This window comes from Oryctolagus cuniculus, chromosome 20 (assembly GCF_051225735.1).
Source record: "Oryctolagus cuniculus isolate XC-2025 breed Fujian yellow rabbit chromosome 20, ASM5122573v1, whole genome shotgun sequence".
Classification (NCBI taxonomy): domain Eukaryota; kingdom Metazoa; phylum Chordata; class Mammalia; order Lagomorpha; family Leporidae; genus Oryctolagus; species Oryctolagus cuniculus.
The window spans coordinates 38,483,605-38,500,415 of NC_142886.1; positions in this window are offsets into that span (position 1 = coordinate 38,483,605).

Below are 16,811 nucleotides of genomic sequence, written 5' to 3' on the forward strand. Positions count from 1 at the left end.
AAATTAAATTCATCTGGGTCAATAGTATTTCTCTTCTAAATGGCATTTAAAAAAATATGTTGAATCTTATTTCTTCTCTTTACTGAATTTTGAATGAAGAGATAAAGAAAAAAAGGAATAGATTCTTTGTACCCCATCTGGTGACTTTTGATCTTCTTCCTCCACCCTCTCCCTCACTTCCCCACAACTTGTGATGAGGGGGACGTTTTGGACACTCAAACAGGTCTTCCAGTGCTGGTGCCATAATAACTATTCCCTGGGAGCTTGGATAATTTTTCCTGGTACTTAATTGGGGTTCAAGGGGAGAGGTGGAACTCCACTAAATTATTTCCTAGGCTTTTTCTCTGAACGTATTATGATTGCCTACTAGTCAAAAGAGTACTATCTCTTTTTATTTTGCTTGGTTTTGGAAATATATGGAGATGATCATAAAATACTTCACTGGATGGCTCAGTGATGGCTGGTGGGTTTAATGTGGAGTATGTGTGTGTGTGTGTTGAGGATGGCTGAAGGCATTTGACTTAATGTGAATGGCAACTGAATGCTTATATCCAGCAAAATTACCTTGCCCGAGGAGAATTAAAAACTAAAAGCCAGATATCTCTTCAAATATTAGAGAGAGGGAAAGTGATCCTGACCAGTAATAAAATCACTACATAGTTCAACTGCTCAAAAACGTAGATTCTGTGGTGGGCAGTTGCCACAGTAGTTAGGATATAGCTTGAGATGCCCACATCCCATATCAGAGTGTCTGAGCTTGGGCTCCAACTCCGCTTGGAAAAGCAGTTTCCTGCCAATGTACACTGTGGGAGGCAGCAGATGGCTCAAGTGGTTGGTCTCTTCCACTCATGTGGAAGAATCGATGAGTTCCCTGCTCCCAGCTTCAACCTGGCCTAGCTCAGTCTGTTTTATCTTGGGGGAATGAACCAGTGCACGAGAGCTGTTTGCCTGCCTCTGTCCTTCAAAAACAGAATATTAAAAATAATCTTAGCTTCAGTTCATTATAAGATAAACACTTCTGCAATGTAGGAGCAGTTAAAAAAATTAGCTAAAGGACATCATATTGTTGTTCCACTGTTTTTCTGCTTGACTAGTGGATGTGGGCAACTTGACCTTATGATTTTTGGTGACACACAGACACAAAGCATGATTCCCTTTAGGCCCACCTCAACCACTTGTCAGTTGCCTAGAAAACCCACATTTGCGCCTACCCCTCAAAGTAGCTTTCCCCATGAGTTTATTTTAAAGAAAGACTACTTGCTTCCCTGGAAAACCCTTGGCCCCTAAGCCATGGTGAAATTCGCTTTGAAAAATGGAGCAAACTTGATAGAAACCACATGTAGAGGGAAAAAATGATGAGAATTGAAAAAATTTTGCCTTTGTCTTAGACACCTGCAGAGAGAAGTTGGTGCTGGCTCTCTGAGGGTTGCAAGTGCAGGTAGGAAGGGGACAGCCCCAAGGACAGTTTAACAGAACAGAACCTTGGCAAAGGCAAGATGCCAGAGCAACCCCCAAATCTTGGGGGAGGGCCTTTGGGGACTTCAGACTGATTACTCTCCAATTACAAGTGAGCATATGGACCATCTTCTATAGCCCCTACTCATTTTCTTGTTTTTCTCTCTCTGATTATAGGCAGCTTAATTTCTCTCAGTGCCCCACCTGGGCTGCCACATAGTAGGCAGTAACTGAGTACAGAAAGAAGGAAGAGAGACAGAGGGAAGAGAAGGAGGGCAACTGGGAAACATGTGTACAAATCTAGAAGAAGTAAGAATAAAAATGAGCTGCAGAACCTGTCTCTAAGAAAGAGTCAAAAGACCCAGAAACTTTTGTGAAATTTCTGAAATATTCAATGGGCTCAGCTGAGTGCAGAAGAGTTCTGAAATGTCTCTTGTGGTCAAGACAAACAAGCCTGAGAATGAAAACACAAAACACTGTTTCCTAGTTTCGCTCCCGCCATGGACCAGGACCAGAAGCTAACACAGCGCCTGCCAAACAGATGCCCCCTACCAATGTGAAGAATGAATATGAAGCTCATCTCTAAGGCCCTCTCCAGCTTGGACCTTACAGGACTTCTGCCTTTTCATATCCCCTATGGCAGATCCCTCTGACTCCCTGTGCATGGCACTGATAAAACAGAGAAGACCGGAACTGCAATTTGGAGACTGGAGAGGGGTACAATGAACACTGGGCCTAGAGGAGCAAACTGACTGTCTCAGTTTGGGAGCTTGATGCCACTGTTGACCAAATGGTGATTTTTGTCTGCAAATGGCTATGAGTAGCAGTGACTGTTGTGTCTGGAGCAAGCCAAGATTCAGCATCTGCCCCCTGGTTACCTTCTTGATTGATGGTCTACACCACAGAACTCTTTCACATTTTCTGTACCCTGGAGCCCTCTGCAATGTAATTCTACAAAGGGGTGGGGTAGATCCTGACTTCAGGCATATTTCTACCCTGCACTCCATCCTCTTCTAACCAAGGAGCTCAGTCTGGCTGGCTTTGCCTAAGGATGAATAATGTAGGGAGATTTCGCTGTGCCAAATGTATGCAGGTCAGGGGTTCTCATGGGGGGAAGAATCACTAACGAATTTTGCCTGCATTTAGGAATGGGCAGTCAGTGAATACAGAAGAAAAGGAAGGGAGCGTGAACATAGGGAGTGTTGGTGGGCAGTAACTGATAAGCTTAGACAGTTGCAGATGAAACAAGAATGAAAATGAACTGTAGCTCCCATCTCAAGTCCACAGCTAAAAAATTGGGAAACTTTTGTAGAATTAGTTTCTGAGCCAGGAGAAGCCACTGAGTCCAAGTTCTAGATGACTAGGCTTAGGTCTCATAGGTGTTACTTTGGAGCTGGGTGAATAAGTCTCACTAACCCAATCATCAGGACCCGAGGCACTGCGGATATCCATGGTTCTATCCTTCAGTGTGGCTCCGGGTTTGCGTTTCTAGGAAAAAGTTTTTACTCCACCCACCCCCACCCCCATTGGCCTCATCCCTCCTTAAATGCCTTCAGTGCTGCTGTATGTCCTGGAGCAGAAAGTCCAATTTCTTGGACATGGTATTTGAGGAGGCTGAGGACCCAGCTGCCCCGACACCCCCATCTCAGTCTTTCCATTCAAGCAGCACCATGTGGCTCATAGTTCCCTGAGCCCATCCCAACCTGCCTCATTTCAGTGCTTTTGTTCATGGTTCAATTCTACCTGGAACCCTCATCCACCACCTCCAAGGCCAACTGCTACTCGAACCCATTCTGAAGCCTGCCAAATCTGCTTCCTTCTCCCAAGTACGACCACTGTCCACAGGCATGCCTCTTTTTTCACTGAAATGGCCAATTCATGGTGGCGTTGAATAGGCTCATGGTTTCACTCCCATTACACAATGAAGTCCTTTGGGTAGAAGCAATGTCTTACCTCTATCTCTGGATCTCCCCCCTGGTACACAGTAGGCATTCAATAAATGTTTGTTGGGTGAAGGGGTAAAGGAATGAATGATCATCTTCTCCCTGCACTTGAAAACTAGACATCCTTTAGAAGACTGAACACTAAGTTGGAAACCACTCAGTGTAGCTCTCACCCTCCAACCTCTTGACAGGTGCCTATTTTGTGTCATTTTCTTCTCGTACCCTCTCTCCTCGCTTTCTTGTTCCTCTTTGACACTTTAATAGCATCTGTCTGGCCTCGTGCTAAGCAGTTGATAAGTCTGACCATGCTGATGACCCAAGAAAGTGTCATTATCAACACCAGGTCAGGGGTTCAGTAGGGTGCATCAGGAGGTAGAGACCTTCCTAAATAGTGTTCCTGGGGACCCTAATTAGGTGCTGGGAAATAGTGCATTCTATTTCGAGTAAAGTGAGGAGAACTTGTCCTGCAAGTAGGGCACCACATCAAGAATGTTGTGTTCCTTTCTGGACTTTTCCCCACATGTGAAGGAAAAATGTCAGCTAGGGGCCATGGATCAGGATGATGGGTTTAGGTTCTGTGTACAAAGTTAGAGGAAGTGAACTCTTTAATGTCCCTGCCTCTAAATTGGCAGGTCTAAGTCTCTGAGCTCAGTGTGGAGAAGCCACAGTGAGTTTGTGATGGGGGCTGTGATTTGGAAACTGTCTTCTCATTCTCCCCTTCTTCTCTCCCAAGTTGAACCTGGGAAGGTGCTATGCCCTGCACCTCCCTTCTCCCAGCCATTCCCTAGGAAGGGGTTGAGATTTCTCCCCTCCTGGATTCTTCCTAGGTCCTGCTAGGGAAATAAAAGGGAAAAGTGGAGTTATAAAGGCAGTTAGCAAATCAGCCACCCTCAGCTTTCATTGATGGTGCAATTCGGGGCACATGGAGCCTCCCCAGTTACTCAAGGTGATGTGGAGAGCAGCAGCAGGCTTGACGGTGGTGCCTTCAATGCCCGTCACAAGAGCACCTCCCTGGACTTCTGCTGGGATGTTCACAGTCAAGCTCCAGTCACAGAACTTTCTGGTATCTTCCCTGACCTTTCTGCCAGTTTGAACTCTGGCAGCAGCCCCAGCCCTCACCCAGCTGAGCAACGGAGGAGGCAAATATGACTACTTTATGAGAGAGGCACTCTTAGGGGACTTTTGGGACCATTTGAGAGAAACCCAAGGGACCGGAGCCTCCCAGAGCATGACGGGGCGGTGCTGGGGAAATCTGGTTTTGTGGCTGTCAGCATCCATCCTAAGTACTCACCCTCTCAGCGAAACAGATAGTTTTCCCACATAGTTGAGTTGCTTTTGGAGTAATAGGATGAAGATGGACAGCTCATGAAGAAGAGTTTGGAGGTAAAGGGGAAAGACTGCTTCATGAAGAGACTCCAAGCAGTCAAGGTCCAGCCATCATCTGACACTGCAGATGCCAGGCCCCAGGCAAGGCACCCGAGCATGCTAAGTATGCAGACAAGACAGGAACTGTCTTGTCCACTGGTAGCAGTGGAGCTGAAAACACATTGCCAAGGGCAAGAGACAGCAGACCACTTTGTATTGTAATTATCCAATGGCTAGCAAAGGGAAGTTTTCCTGGCCCATATGGTCCCAAGAAACAGGACGTCCGAGAACTTTGGCCTGGCTTGGCAGTGCAGTGGCACCGATTCTGCCCAGGGAGGGCAGTCGGGTGCAGTGTCCCTGCACTTGTGTCAGCCCAGGCTCACCGCTTACATCCCGTCCCATGTCGTGCCCATTTCTGCACCGCCATCTCTGCCCACCCCTTCCAGACATGGCAAGACTCATGGGATGGACACTTTAGACTTTCCTGGAGTAGATAGTGAATTCCAAAGCACACACAAATACTATTAAGACAGAACCCAAACCCCTGCACAGCAGCCTTCCCAGGTTCCTAAGACCAAAGGAAACCGGCTTCTCTAGTGTGAGATGATTTCAAAAATGCCAACAGTTGGTTTTCAATAGAATCCTGCAGGACTTGAAAGAAGATGCAAGAGGGTGGATAACAATAGCATCGACTACTGCCACACACTTTCAGACTTTGAGAGGGGTTTCTGGCTGAAAGCCAGTACCTTGGCCTGCTAGGGATGACTTATAGCTCAACAAAATGGGTGAAGGTGGAGAACCAGGAAGGAGGGAGAGGCAGAGGAGGAGTCTGCCCAACAGCCACAGTGGGTGAAGAGAACCCCATCGGGGAAGGGAGGTCCAGTGTGGCCTCGGGGTGATATCTCCAGCAGCTTTTGCCTAACCTGGACTGTCCAAATCACTTTACAAAAAAAAAAAAATTAAGGGATGAGCTAGTCATGTTGACTTGCCTGGCACTGTTGCAGCAGTGTCACAGCCAGCCTTTAGCCCATGATGGACCAGGCAGAGCGGGGAGCTGGCTCTCCTCAGGAACAAGTGAGTGCATGATTACCGCTGCGTGAGCCTTCCTGCTGATTTCCTGTGTTAGCTCAGGCACAGCCACGGGGGAGCTCGGGAGGAGGTGCAGAGGGTTTGTTGGATGGAGTTTGTTGCTCTCTTCTAGCCAAGAGGAAATGTGTCCAAGTGGGTCTGGGGAGAGATGAGATCCCCTGACCCATTTGGTATTACTGATGACAGAGGCACAGTGTCAGCCCCCAGGTCTTTTCCTGCTTTCAAGTTTGGCTTAGGGTCTTTGCATGCGTGACGTGCCAGCAACTGAGAAGAATTCGTCTTGTCTTGATTTTGTGTCCCAGACTTGGTCACTCATTGGTAGTGGGTGTGACCGTGGGCAAGTCGCTAAGCTCTCTGGCACTCAGGATGTCCCCCCACAGCAAACGGTAACGGCATGTTTGTTTTGATACACAGAAGAGACAGTTGCATTTCAACCTCTTGCTGGACCTGACAGACCAGCCGCTGTTGAGACAGACACTCACCAATTTCTCTTAGGGTTACAAAGTAAATGAATGAATGGAAAAGGAAAAGAAAGAAAGAGGAAAGGTAGAAAATACTCTGAGCAAGCAGGACAGCTACAGGGGTCAAAGACTGTCTCTTTTTCCTTCTGGATCAATTATATTTGTTTATATGATGGGATAGGATAAAAATAACGGGTAGACGTAATGGAAGTATTCAGTGTTCAAAAATGAACAAATACCTGAATAATTATCACAGATGTCATTTATTCTGTGTGTGTGCACCTTGTACATAAGCAAGGCTTTCACATACAATCTCTCTAGGAGATTCTAACCCAGGAGAAGCTAATCTTTTGTGCTTTATTTTTTAATCCTCTGTTTTAAGAAGTTACCTCTAGCTTTATTCTAATCCCGTTTAGGACATCTTCCTGGTCTCATACCAGAAAACGCCCAGATCCATCCCACCACCACAAGCAGCAAGCACTATTTTGGTTCAGTAAGGCCTTACATTGTGCTTCCCAGCCCCGTGCATTTGCTGGTTCTGCACACACTGCGACACAGCCAACTACCACTCCCCACCCCCAGGGAGAGACACGCAGCAGAGAACCTGCCCTGCCACCTTAGTGAACTCACCTAAACACACTTCCATCTGTTTGCCTCCCTACTCAATAAATGCGAGCAAAAGCTGTCCCTCTAACCCTCAACAGTTGGGAGCTGTTTGTGCAGAGCCACAGAACCTGGCAGACTGCTTGGGTTTGGTGATTGACTTAGCTCTAGCTGACCCCATCCACCCTTGTGCCGGCTAGAGACGCCGGCTTGAGAGGAAGTGGGGACTTTTCAAGGCTCTGGCCTTGAACCTCCAAAGATCCCACTGTCAGAGTCAAGTGGGCTTCCCGATATATTTGCAGAAGCTGATGGATGAGCTGTTTGTGACTTGAGTACTTAGCTGGGTCCCGAGAAGGTGTCAGCCCCGGGGGGCCTCCTCCTGCATCCAAGGAATCCGTTTTTCCTCTTGGGGGCACAGCTCAGGGGCAGCTGCTTGAAACCTGGGTGAACACAGAAGCTCCCAGAGCTGGCGACCAGCACACCAGGCCTGTGGCCTCCACCTTGAAGACCCTCCCTGATGGCTGCCACTCGGATCCCTCCAGGTCCTTTCTCTGGCCATGAATTGCTTTGGGAGCTCCTACCCTTGCTTTAGACTGCTTCTGAAATCAGTTTTCCCAAATGCTTACCTGCTCACAGGCCACCCCTTCCTCGGCAGCTCATCTGCTCTATGACTTGGAGAGGGTAGAGGAATCCATGTGGGGACTCCCTTAACCCTGCAGCCCAGCCTCCCACCGTGGCACAAGGGAACAACTCTGCTCCTCGTGGAATCCATGCCCCAGGCACTCACCCGTGCCTCCTGTCCATCTGCCCAGATATCCGGCGCTGGCAGCTCCTCTTGGGACGCTGCCAACTTTTTCCTCTTCTTTTTTTGCTTTGCTTTGCTGAGGCTAAGGGATTTTGTTGTTGTTGTTGTTGTTGTTGTTGTTGTTTGTCCCAGAACAACTAAATCCCTTTGCCTTTTTGTTGATGAGGACATTTTTGCCTCTGTTCCAAATCTTTTCTCCTCTATCTCTCTCCCTGCTTTTTTTTTTTTTTTCATTATTCTGTTGAGGTCTCCCAGTGATGCAGAAAATAAAAAGCCAGAGACGGGAGACCATTTCTACTTTCCTCCCCAACACTTGCTTCTCTTGCTTCAGCTGGGGCAGACTCAGGAGAGCACAGGGGGCAGACAGCAAGGAAAGGAGAGAGGAAAAAATTCAGAGAATGAGAAAAAAAAGAGTTTGTATCACACAGTGTCATCCAGCCCCATTCACACAGGCAGCGAGATGATTGTGATCTGCTTAAAGTTCTCCTCAGAGGCGTGGGGATGAGACAGGGGCAAAGAGAGGGTGAAAGTGGAGGGGGGTCCCCATTCCTCTCACCTTGATGCACATGGGCTTTCTTTCTGGGATAAGTTCTTCTGGGTGTGGGCAGGAAATTGGTCCCACATCCAGTTTCCCCACTGCTGAGCTGGTGAGCACCACATATATGCCTGGCTCACCAGTGGGTAGCCAGACCTGAAGGGGTCTGGAGTTAGGATCCACTGGTTTGGCCACGGGCCTGCTTAGATCCCTTTCTCCCTGCAGGAGTCTCCCATTTCTACCCCTTCACCCCCTCCTCTTTGCCTGAGGGAGGAAAGAGGTCTCCATTCAGCAGTTGGGAGGTCCTCTTCTCTGCCCCACACCTGGGGCAGGAATGCAAAGGCCCAGACAGGAGCATTCCTGGCCTCTCTTTACAGGAAACTTTTCCCACAGCCCCCGACTCTGCCTTCTTCCTGGAGATCAGACTTCCAGTCCATGGCATAATGCACAGACACAGTGTTTCTGGGATACGAATCATCTCCAAATCTGTGAGCAAAGTGAACCGAAAATGCACTTCTGTTCCTACTTATGAAACAAGAAGATACAGGCGCAAACCAAGAAAATGCACCATGTCACACACACACACACAAATGTTCAGATAGGCAAGAAGTGGTGGTGATGCCCTTTTACTTTCTATGCATCAACATGACCTCACTCTCATGACTCATCCTAGCACAGTAAAACTGGTACGTGTGGTGATGGTTTGGGCTGGTGTCCCAGGGCTCTGCACCTGCCCACACTGCCCCTGGCCCTTCCGGCAGTAGTGCTCTGGCCCTCCTGTGCTAAAGCCCACCGTGCCATCCTTTCTCTGCAGAGGGGGTGCATCCTGTGTGGGCCACAGACTTCTCACTGACTGTCTAAAGGGAATACGTTTCTTCTCTGGGAATAGGTTCCAAGTCTCTCTGCTCCCTGTCAAAGGAAATATGCCTGCGGGCCTGGCTTTTGTGGTCAAAGAACCAAGAGCACTCCCACCACCATATTGCTCCTTGGAGGAAATGAGGCCAGAACCTGCTCTCTGTGAGATGAGGGAAAGGGGGAATACAGGGGGAGGGGAGAAAAGTTAGGTGATTTACTGAATTTCATCCCATCACTCCTGCCTTCAGGAGTCACAATTCCTCTTGCAGTCCCTAATTTCTGGCAGTTATCTTTTAAATTTTGCTTTGAATTTGTGGTTTATTTCAGCCATTTTAAAGCCTCCCTCCCTTCACAGCGAATGTCTTACAACAAAATAATTTCAAATGATGATATAATTGCAGTATTCTCAGGATAAAGAGATCAACTGTAAATATTATTACACAGAATTATATTGCCTCAGGAGCTGTTTGGGTTCCTCTGCCCCTTCACAAATCTACACTTTGAAGCCTTCTCTTACAGGCAGCCTGCCTTGACTGCCACAGTGTATGCTGATCCTCTTGCTCCCCTACTTTCTATCACTGTCGTGGTAATTCCTTGTACTTTTGAACCCAATCACGCACTATCCTATTGTTCAGACTTTTACCTGTGCAGGGATACCCAACTACACTGTGAGATCTTTAAGGGCAGGGAACATTGTCTTAATTGCCCCCATCACTCACCCAGGCACTGAGACATAGTGGGGACTCCATAAAAACTTGTTCAATGAATGAATGGGTTGCACAATCTCAACCAATACCTTTGCCCTCAGTTATTGCTCTCTTTCTTCTCTCCTAGGATTAATTCAGTGGAGAAACCGGGAGTTGTAGCCACTCAAGGCACTAATCGAATAGCCCATTACTTTTCTTCTTTGTGTGGAATCCAACAACTGAAGAACAGAAATGTTCTCTAAAGCATAGACTAATGTTCTACATAAAACACTGGAATGTAGAGCAATAAATTATGCTAGTAATATATGTAACTCTTCTATTTCTTACATTTGCAAGTTTTGCTGTTGGATCCAGAATGTAAAAGTTCTCCAAGGCCTTTCATTTCAAAATAAATTCATAGCTTGCTGAGGTAGCTGTTCTTGCCTCAGGCATTTGCAAATAATTCAAAAGAGCCAGTGATGCAGGAAGTTTATAGTTAAGAACATTGATTATTATATTGGGAACTAATATTGTCACCTTTATTTATGATCAAGTTCTGAATGACAACCTTTAAAACTCATTTAATAAAGACAGCTCTTCCAAACATGTTGTGTGAGAAATTATCTTTTTTTTTTTTAGTTTCAGGATCTTATAATGTCTTTTGAAATTGATTTCTAAGAACGACTCATGAGAAATGTGAAGTACTTCACATGCAGGCAATGGCTGGGTGCTGACTTGAGTAATGTCTCAGATTCAGCCAGCCAGGTTGCCCTAGCGTTTTAGAAGTGGGATCACTTGAAGAGGCTCGCAGCACTCTGGAGCCTTGAACTGATGCGTGTTCGCAGAAGGAAGCAGGTGAAAAGCTGCTGTGGCGCTCAGTGTTCTGGCTCCAGAAATCGTCCAAGAGACTTTGCTTTTCCTTGGACCGCTGCCCTTTGTCCTGGGCGCTCTCATACCGCATCCCCCTGCCTCCTCGCCAAGCTTGAGAACTTGGCTCCTCTTGGGTGCCCTCTCCCTACAGGGCTCTCTAGCTGGATACCATGGCTTTGGATTTGCTGTTTACTCAGCAAATGAAAAGGGTTCTAAAGAGCTCATGCTTAGATGTTTTAATATTCCTTGGGGCTGGCTCAAGGAGTGGAAATCTTCTGAGAGTTTCAATTGAAATAAGATAAACAACCCTGAGATTACTGAGATGACAGCAGTTAGCCATGTGTTTGGCTTTGGCTTTTCACTGTGGTCTTTAACATAAAAGGCTAATATGGTTTGACCTCATGGAGATATTATAACAGAGATGCTGGTCAGCTTCCAAAATGTTCTAGTGGGGCTGGTTCCTGCACAATGGATATAAAGCTATGGTTAAGTCCCCAACTTTCTGAGTATCAGCTGCAATATAGGCCTGGTCAAGTGGATTGATAAGGTTGCTTGAGTTGAGCATCCTGGAGTTGCATCTGGCTTTATTTTTATTTATTTGAAATGCAGAGGAACAGGGATTTTCCGTCTGCTGGTTCACTACCCCAAATGCCTGCAACAGCCAGAACCGAACCAGTCTGAAGCCAGAAGCCAGGAACTCCTGGTCTCCCATATGGGTGGCAGGGACCCAAGTACTTGAGCCCTCATCTGCGGCTAGAAAGCTGAATCGGAAGCAGAGGCAGTGCTCAATCTCAGGTACTACGATACAGGATTCAGGCATCTCGGGCTGTGCCACGATGCCAGCCTGTGCATCTGTTTTTAGATCTACTGATGGAATCACTCAGAGTAACACATCTTCAGCATATGAATTTCATCATATGCAATTTAACATTTTTACTGGTAAAACTGCCCAGTTGTCTACTGTAAGCGGTTGTAGTTCCTCTGGTTAAGGTATGTTGTGAGGATTATATTAGAATTGGAATGAGATATTCATAATTTGTATATTTGCAACTTCATTATCCTTGATGTTTACGGTTTTTACAATTAGGGAAGGGGAGAATGGACAACTATAAAATCAGGGTGACTGATGTTACCAGGGGTTTATTAGAAGGCCATCCAACCCAGTCCTGGAGTAGCAGAAACGCTTCCAGAAAGTCGATCCCCAAGCATGGTAGCCAGGAAACAGAACACATGTGAATCCCTCTTAGGGACTCTCAGGACCCAGTGAAGAGAAACTGCAGGGGTGGCTGGAAGCCCCAAGAGCAGTTAAAGCAGAGGCGCCGGCACCCCGGGTTCTAGTCCCGGTCAGGGCGCCGGATTCTGTCCCGGTTGCCCCTCTTCCAGGCCAGCTCTCTGCTGTGGCCAGGGAGTGCAGTGGAGGATGGCCCAAGTGCTTGGGCCCTGCACCCCATGGGACACCAGGATAGGCACCTGGCTCCTGGCTTCGGATCAGCGTGGTGTGCCAGACGCAGCGTGCCAGCCACAGCGGCCATTGGAGGGTGAACCAACGGCAAAGGAAGACCTTTCTCTCTGTCTCTCTCTCACTGTCCACTCTGCCTGTCAAAAAAATAAATAAATAAATAAATAAATAAATAAATAAAGGATTAAAAGAAAAAAAAGAGCAGCTAAGGCAGAGGCAGAGCAAACTTTATGGCCATTGCTGTGATTCACTCATGTGAGCAGGAAGCATTTTCCAAAAAAAAAAAAAAATCCCTCATATGTTAGGTACCTCTGAGTTCTCTAAGAAATACAGGCTTACTTGCTATCATTTTGTAAAATCTGTTTGATCGACAAAATGTATCAGATGGCCTCACCTCTGTTCTCTGACTAATAACTACACAATTCTAAAAGTATCTTCAAGAAAGGTTGAGAACAGAAAAAACACGTGATGGCCTAGCGTTATTCTGAGAATAGCTCTGACCTCATGGACACTTCACATCCACCCACCCCAACCCCACCGGAAAAATCTGTACGACCTACAAAGGTCACTAGATGGCACTTTGAGAGCTGCTTACCTGCAGTATGATCTTAAAATGGACTCTCATCACCTGGATTAACAGGGAAGGAATCCTGTGACTGATGACGGACGCCTGCGTTTGGCTCAAGAGTACGGGATGGCAGCACACTTGCCATGTATTCGACATCCCCATTAACATGATCCTGTAATTCCTAAGGGCACAGGCATCCCACTCGAGCCATAGCACTAAGACTGATTTTTAAATCAACATTCCACTGTCTACATCTAAACGGCAGCTGTCCTTCACAGTGGTCATCCTTGGAGTCTAGTTATTTCCCTGTGACTAAAATTTTAGCTTTGTAAAACCAAAACAAAAATCAAACTTAGTACTCATAAGGTTTTGATCAAAAAAATAAGAGTACCATCAGTATTGGCTCCAAATGACTTCCCAATTCATGAAAAAACTTAGGGGGCTGGCGCCATGGTGAACTAGGTTAATCCTCCGCCTGTGGCACTAGCATCCCATGTGGGCGCCGGTTCTGGTCCCGGTTGCTCCTCTTCCAGTCCAGCTCTCTGCTATGGCCTGAGACAGCAGTGGAGGATGGCCTGGGTGCTTGGGACCCTGCACCCGCATGGGGGACGGGAGGAGGCACCTGGCTCCTGGCTTCGAATTGGCGTAGCTCCTGCCATTGCGGCCATTTGGGGAGTGAACCAGTGGAGGACCTTTCTCTCTGTCTCTCTCTCACTGTCTGTAACTCTACCTGTCAAATAAATAAATAAAATCTTTTTAAAAAATTTAGAATTGCCTTGAAGGAGGCAAAGGGCTATCCACAAGGTTTCCAAAATCATTACACAGTAATCCAAGTGTATTGTATCAAGTACCTTGTTCAGTGCTGAGGATGAAAACTATAGGCATAATGCCTGATGTTAGTGGCTTACAATCTGCATGGAACAGAAGAAAAAAACAGCAGTTAAAATCTAGTGTTACAAGCACAGTATCTGGGGGCAGCTCATGCTAACTAGAAGGTGGCTAACTCATGCTGAGAAGATGGGGAGGAGTAACAAAGCTGAGTTCTGAAGGATCTGAATGAGATAGTAGTGGAATTGGGGAGACAGCAAATTAAGCGAGGAAGACTTCCGAAGGGGACAGCAGGTAAAGAGATATGGAGACAGAGAAAGAAGTCATAGGCCTGTGTGTGTGTGTGTGTGTGTGGTAGGAGACTGCAAGTAATTCAGAATGGTGGTGGCAGCAACTGGCATATGATGAGGCAGGAATGCACACAGGCCATGTTAAGTTAACTCTGTTGAGTTTTATCCCTTAGGCCAAGGAGATGCACTGGCCTCTTTGCATCTTACAAAGATTACTTTGAGCTCTTTCTACACGCCACGTTCTATGCCAGGCCCAAAGAAACAATAAAAATATGACTTCTACCTGTCTATGACCAGCCCATGAGCAGCAGTTATTCTGGGTTAGGCTGGGTTAAGAGACTTTGACTACCATGTAGGCCATCTGGCCTTACTCCATTCCACAGCCAGGAATGTACCTTTGATGTCGTGGCACACCTGCCTGACAACAAGTACGGGACAGGGTGTGAGGGCAAGTTAACAAGAACATCACCTTTACAAAAGGGCTGATCAAAGCACATGTCTCTTGCAGCTGTGTGGTCTAGTGAGAAACTCAGTTTTGAAGCTGATGAACTTGGGTTAGAGATTTCTTACTCTCTGAGCCTCAGAATCTTCATCCACAACGTGAAGATATCCAACTTTGTTTTATTTGGAAAACCAAACAAGATGTCTGTAAGATGCCTAGCAGTGTACATGTTACCTAATAGGTGATCAGAAATGGTGGGTGTCTTATCTCTACTCAACTCCACTCATTATTAATCTCCAGGACTGGTAGATGCATAGCAAGGGCAAAACCAAGCATGGCCCCAAACGTCAACACCCAAGGAGTTGCTCATTTTGTACTGACAAACCTGTCACAATGTCCAAACTTAGTTTTTCACCAAGAAAATATTATTTATCATGATGTCCAACCCACAGTAAAAATAGGGAAATAAAAGTAAATGCAGCAACAATACTGGGTTATTGAAGACTCTCTTCTCCGTGGCTTGCTTTGGCCTCCTCTTCCTGCAAGACAGTGAGTCTACACATGTGTGGTGCTGACAAATGTACATAGGGAAGGTTGTGCAAGCTAGAGAAGGGATCTGTCCTGTGGTCAGGACAGAAGACCTGTGGTCCCAAGCAGAGCTCCCAACCCAGCCACAATGAAACACTCTTGGTCCCACGAAAGAAAACAGGAGAGACATTGGATTGGATCTTCCAGAAGGTCTTTGTTGCAATTTTCTCCATCATTGAAAAAAAAAAAAGTACATCATCAAATAAAGACAATAGCAGCACAGCTTATTGAAATGTTACAAGCAAATTTGCTTTTGTACTTTTCCTAAGAACATTACGAAATCCCCCTACATTGTTTTCTGTAAAATGCCTCTTTTAGAAAAGCACCATGAAATCCTACAGAGAGAAATAGGTAAAACACCTCCACACTTGAAGTTATTGTCAGTGTCATCACTGGTTCCTCTGCCTGTGACTCTGGGATGGGAAAGGGGCCAGAGGTTGGTTTGTGGGGTGGTTTGCAAATTACTTCTGGGTACCACTGCACCTTCTCCCTTTGGGCTTGCAGCTGGGATGGCAAGGAGAGGTTTTACAGTTGTCTCCTGGAGCTCAGGTCTGCTGGATTGATGGAGCGGGACAGGGCAGAGGGCTCTCAAGAAATTTTTTTTAAACTGCACATGGGACTATTTGATATTTTTTTTTTTTGCACTTAAGAACCAAGAACACACAAAGGAAAGTTCAAATCTGTAGCATCTTTGAAAACAATCACCTTCAATACCTGCGACACCTCTCACTGCTCCTTCATGCCACTCTACTGACCTACTCAGTGTGTTGGGAGAGCTGGGGTCTCCATACAGCACAGGCTAGGCAGGACGGTGAAGTTCAATGACACTGTCAGGCAAGGTCAGAGGGCAGGGTCTTATTTAGAGCCATGTAATTAGCATGCTGTACCAGAGTTCCCATGCACAGGACTCACAGCACCCACAATGCCAAATTAAAGTGACCTTTGTTTCAGAGAGCTACTGTTATTCTTTTGGAAGGTCATCAGTAACCGGCTCTTGCACTACATCACCAAAAACTCCCTCTTTTCACTGAGTTACCATCTTGCATACAATTGCATCATAACAGGGAGAACAAATAACCCTTACTTGAAACATTAGCAGGAAGAAGAGCTATGGAATGAGAGGTTGGCTTTTTTTCTTCTTTTACTTCCAGAGAGGCACTGGATGTTGTGTTTATTTGTTATCCTATGCTTGCTCACCAGCCATGGTATGCACCGAATGGTTCACACTCTTTCTCACCCAATCCAGTGAGTAACAACTTGCTCTGCTCAAACTCTGGCCACTTTCCCACTAATCCCCAAGACCCAGCATACAGATATGCAGCCTAGACTTAGCCAGGAAATGATATCATCTCAGAGGGAGGCAAAGAGGGTGGTTTGCTAATATTTAGCACAACTAGGACTTTCAAATGGCATGGTCCCCACAGAACCCAAAGCAGTCATTTCCTGTGTATGTGGGGCGGGGTGGGTAGACAGAAGAGTCTATCTAAAGCACATGAATTCATGAAGTAACCAAAGGGAACTTTTAGTATAACTGACTACAAATAGCAACAGCTTAAAATTCTTGAACTAGTCTTAACACCATGCAAAAAATGCCCGCAATTGCATGAAGCCATCAGGGTGACAGTGTGCTAAGGATTCATCAGGGTAGGTAGAGAGAGCCTACACAAAGCAAGATTCTAATTTGGACACCAGTATGCGAAACCCATCTGGCCTTCATCAATCAACTAGAAAACAAATCCCAAAGGCCAGGAGTCAAAGCTCTCACCTTGATTTAAAACGGACAGGGGCCATCATTGGACATTCACCTATCCACCTTACAACTTTGATAAGTTGAATTAACCCCCACACCAGGGAATGTTTTATCAGAGAACTGAACAACTGAAAGTGTCCTTGACAACAGTCTATCTGTGCTCAGCTCCCTGGTTGTGCAGATGAGGTAACAGGGGTCTTGGCAGTGAAGGAATGTGCT